This window comes from Arvicola amphibius, chromosome 1 (assembly GCF_903992535.2).
Source record: "Arvicola amphibius chromosome 1, mArvAmp1.2, whole genome shotgun sequence".
NCBI classification, from domain to species: domain Eukaryota; kingdom Metazoa; phylum Chordata; class Mammalia; order Rodentia; family Cricetidae; genus Arvicola; species Arvicola amphibius.
In genome coordinates, this window is record NC_052047.1 from 191,518,102 (window position 1) to 191,523,378 (window position 5,277).

Sequence of the window (5,277 nt, forward strand, 5' to 3'; positions counted from 1 at the left end):
TCAAGAAGTCTTTCAAGGAGACTTAATCAAGAATAGTAACCATTCTTCATCACAGGATCTCTTGTTGCTCAGAATCATGGTGATTTACAGTTGGGCAGCATGTTTCAGGGCAGGACCTGCATGATCTCTAGGATGCTATACACCTCATGGCCCTTGGCCCCTTCTGGTACCCTGGCATGGCCATCATATTTGTAAACCCTAATGGGGAAGGCACAGATGCAACTGTCCTGAGCTAATGAGAGCTCTCTGACTCTGAACTGTTAGCTGGGGAAACTGATAGGGCCCACTAGGCCCTCTGAATGTGGGTGTGGCCTGGGCAGTCTGTGGGACCACTGGCAGTGGGACCAGTATTCATCTCTACAGCATGAACTGGCTTTTTGGAGCCCATTCCCTTTGGAGGGATGCCTTGATCAGCCTTGATACAGGGGGAAGGGCTTGATCCTGCCTCAACTTGATATGCTGGACTTTGTAGACTCCCCATGGGAGGCCTACCCTTTCTGAGGAGTGGATGGAGGATTGGGTGGGGGAAGGTAAGGAGGAGCATGAGGATGGGAGGGAGGCAGAACTGTGAATGGTATGTAAAATAAAAAAACCTTTTAAATAAATAACTTAAAAAAATAAAATTTTAGCCCCTAAAATAGGAATTGCAGAAGTATTTAGGATTGTTCATGAACTGATAATTGTAATTAATATCTTTATCAGTAAGAAAATCATCAGTTTTGATAAACTTACCACCTTGGAAATCCTTGGCTTCTCAAAAATGTCTAAGTTAGAGATACATTTTAAAACTTCCAAGAGTCTACAGTGTTTTGTCTTCCGAAGAATAACAGAAATTCTTCATTTCATCTCCAGTATGGAAACAGTAGGTATTGCCCAAGAAAATAAAAAAAAAAAAGTATATAGTTTACAGATGCCTCATGAACCCTGGATGAAGCCAAAATGCAGATCTGAAGACATACAACAGAATGTCAGCCTCCAGAGACCTACAAAAGGTATGGGATCACAGAAAAGAGAGAATGTGGACACAGACGTGTTTTTCTGAATTCTTGTAGGTAACAGGCTGAATATGGGGGCCGTTGCCTGCTATTAATTACATTTAGTAACAGCTGTGCAAGTTCCCCATGACCTTTCATTTGCAAGCCCTCCTACAGATCACCACATCTGCATCCAGGTGGGGATTTCCTGTGTGGCTGGTTCCTCAACTTGCTATTGCTCTCTGGTATTCCTATTTATGGTTTTGCACATCAGAGGCAGGCCCGTTGATTTTGATGGGCTTTCTGAACTCCTCATCCTGCCTTTATCCTCTGCTCTCAGATTGGGTTGCAATCTGATTGATAGAATCTCTCACATTGTTTTCACTGCTTCTTCCTGTGGGAGTCAGAAAATCTATAGGTAAAAGAAATTTAGTCAAGATGAGATACTGAGCCCATGGGTCCTTTTTCTATCTCATCTGAAAGTACATAGTGATCTGGAAAAATAAAATATTAAAACTGCTGAAAACAATAACACATGTCTAAGCCACAAAATAAGTAGTACCTGCCTATAAACATAGGTGACAGAAAAGTCAGAAAATTAAAACTGCAAAAGGAGATAGCACTGTAGTCTTCAAGTTCAGAGACCATTGAGTGTGTTGAAAAAAATCAAAATTCAATAAGCACAAATCAAAATTATTCCCAAAAGTGGAGACCCAAGGGAACAGTCAGAGAAATTATAGTAGCAAATCAATAATATAAATGAATTTGATATAATAGTAATAATAATAATAATAAAGGAAGATATCAGTTACATATAAGTAACACAATAGTCTTAGCTAATAAAGGTATGATAATAATAGATGGGAATAAATCAGTTGCTAAACAAAATTAAGCAAAGCCCAAAGTAGGATTAATAGATATTCAAAGGTGTTCCTAGAATTACTTGAAATTTAAAGCAAAAGAAATTATAAAATACAGTTTACACAGTTTACAGGGCTTGAAATAGCAAAACAAATAATTGGTAATGAGAAAGAGATGTGGGTTTCACGGTAAAAGCTGAGAGGATCATTCCAGTGTTCAGGAAAACAAGAAGTTTTCCAGCATATTTACAAAGGGTCCAATAACTCTGTTCACAGGAAGACTTGATAGCATATCCCTCAGGGTAAATATTATTATTAGTTTTTGAGAGTATTTTTTCCTGCCTCTCCTTTAGTTTCCAGTTTCTTAATGGGTATTGACTTTATCAGACTTCTGAGGTAGTATTTTGCAGTCGCTTTCCAGGGAACGTACTAAGTAACTCAGAAGTGCCCTTGGCTTTGATACCAGCTTGTCAAACTCTCCTTTGCCCCAGGCTTTTACTTTTAACTGGGGCCACATCCTGACCTTAGAGGAGGGCTCTGGAACAAGAGCTAAGAGAAAGTCTCAAGCCTTTATGTGTCAAAGACGCGTAAAAATGTGGGAAAAGAAAGTCTGTGTGTGTGTGTGTGTGTGTGAGAGAGAGAGAGAGAGAGAGAGAGAGAGAGAGAGAGAGAGAGAGAGAGAGAGAGAGAGAGAGAGAGAGACAGAGAGACAGAGAGAGCAGAGATGGAGGGAGGGAGGGAGGGAGGGAGGGAGGGAGGGAGGGAGGGAGGGACGGAGGGACAGAGGGACGGAGGGACGGAGGGACGGAGGGGAAGAGAAATTCTGTGCAACTCTTTACCTAGTATTATTTATAAAATCTAAGAGATTGTTTTAAAAGGCATATGGCTATAACAAAATGTAACTGAGGGCACTGTGAAGAGACACTATGACCATGACAACCTTTATAAGGAAGATATTTAATTGAGGCAGTCACTTACAGTTTCAGAGGTTTAGTCCATTATCATCCTGGCAGGGAGTATGGAAGCATACAGGCAGATGTGGAGCTGAAGGAGAAACTGAGAGTCCTACAGCTTGCCGTCATCAGAAAGTCAACTCAGACATTGGGCAGCATCCTGAGCATAGGAAACCCCAAAGTCCACCTCCACGGTGACACTCTTCCTCCAATAAGGCATACCCACTCCAACAAAGTCACACCTCCTAACAGTGCCACTCCCTCTGACATTATTGCAGCAAATTACACTAAAAAACCACACTAATTTTATTGTGATAAACAACTTTCTACCAAATCACAGATTTGTTTGCAATAAGATGTATATATATAAATATATAAATCCATAAGCCTAATATATTCTTGTTAAAATTATGGGAGTGTTTATAATAATTTTTAAATTTGTCTCTAAATTTTCAAATAGATTATTATCTGTTAGGGAGATTCCCAAGAAAAAAAATTGAAAAATAAAATCATACAAGCATCTGTTTCATCAGGTACTTCTCCCCTCTAAGGTTAAATCGTATGATGTTGCCTTCTCAGGCTTTCGGTTTACTCCATCTCTAGGTCTACCTGATAGCAGGAGGAGAATCAAAATTATACACTGATGTAATTGTCACTATTGCAGTCAACTTTCTTCACCCTGGAGGCTCAGTCAAGCTCACCGAACATAATGAAAAAACCCTGACATCTACGAAACTGACTTCTCTGAGGGGTTAACCTCTGACGACAGTGGCACTTTGATTTTCTATGTGTGATCAGATAAGGAAAACATTCAAGAAGTTATGAGGCTCACACATTTAGTACAGAAATGACAGAAAAAAGTTCATGAATAGAAGAGCTATGTCCCGGATCTGAGAATCAGTCCCTTTGCAGCAGTCCTTCAGCTCTGGCTGATAATTCAGGCTTCATCTTTCCATGGCAAGATGATATCAAGAGCAAGGAATCATGCTAAGTATTCAAGATTCAAAGTTAGACTTTGTTTTCAAAAAATGTCTAGGTCTATGATTGAAAAAATATTAAGAAATTAACCAGTAATACTGACCAAACGGTTATGTCAGGAAGCTGGGTTCTTTGGCTCACCAGCTAAAAACCATGTAGTAATTAAACCATGGTACCAGGCACCATTCCAGACTCCGTCGATTTTTTTTGTGTGTGTTGGGAAATTGTTGATGAGTATCCTGTCCTGGACAGACACGTCTCAGGAAGTCAGAAAGGTTTGATGCAAAGGTACGAAGTTCAGGTGATTCCATATGAGAGAAGACTGGATTAAGGACCGGATACCAAGCCTGGAATAAGCATGTAAGAAGGAGAAGGGGAAAATGAAAAGCAAATATAGAGTGAGATGGGGGGCAGCCAAGGAAGGCTGGGGCGCTGCCAGGCCACACTGTAACTCAGCTCAGGAAAGAAAGAGAAAGAGTGAAGGAAGGGTGGAAGTGGCTAAGACAGAACCAGGATGACTCAGCAAGGCTGTCTGAGTTCTACAGCCAACGTTAGCAGAGCTGTGGACCACTGTGATTACTACTTACTGCACCTGTGTTCTGTCATCAGATAGAGAAATGTCCTTGAGAAGTAGAACCTCCACAGAAACACAGGGATGGGGTTCAGAGATCAGCAGTTTGGTTCATTCATTGTTCACAGATGGTTCTTAGATTGAAAGACTGAAAATATTCTTGTGGATGCAGCAATAGGATGAGCTAACAATCCCTTCACTGCTCTGTTTTGTTGGGGGTGAAACAAGATTGGCCAAATCTGACTGATACCTAGCTCACATTTCTGAGCGGTTCTTAGATATATTAAATGTTTACGTATCATGTGGACTTCAAGCTGAGGGAATGCAGACATAAGATGGTTCTCTACTAGTCCCCATTCACCTACCCAAAAAGCAAGTGTGTTAAGTGTTTGAAATGAGTAGCATCCCAGCTTGTAGTATGTGTTCTAAACACTGCAGTTAAGGAAAACACATTTTACTTCTAGGAACACCATCTACGCAGAAAGAAAAACCACAAAAATCACCCAGAGGGTGGAATACAGAAAAATTACTGCTTCTGTCCATCTTGATCAGTCTATACAGCTCTCAGTTTTGGTTTGTGGATAGTTCCTAAATAATATAAACCCCCTTTTCCTTTGAGTATTCTATAGAAAAGGGGAGTGGAATTATTTCAATATTCTACACCCCAGTCACAAACACGCAGGTGAACAAGTGACTCAGACTCTGATATAAAGTCAGTATTATTTTCTATACATACATCATTGGAGAGATATGGCAGAATTGTGGGTGGGTACAGACAAAGCCAGATATTTATAAATTTGAAGTTAAAACAACAGAAATGACTGCAGACCATCAAGAGCAAAGACCATGTCATGGGTCTGAGAAATCATTCCATTTTCTAAAAGGTCAGTTCAACTCTGTTTGTTTTATCTATTTTGAAATATACTTTGGAACATTAGAGT

General features: G+C 40.1%; 1 non-coding gene across 1 annotated transcript; it reads right to left on the reverse strand.

Moving 5' to 3' along the window:
- Window positions 1-1,562: 1,562 nt before the first annotated feature.
- LOC119806120 lies at window positions 1,563-1,651 on the reverse strand. Its single transcript, XR_005284150.1, has one exon. It is a non-coding gene; the product is annotated as a small nucleolar RNA snR65 (small nucleolar RNA).
- Between the last annotated feature and the right edge of the window lie 3,626 nt (window positions 1,652-5,277).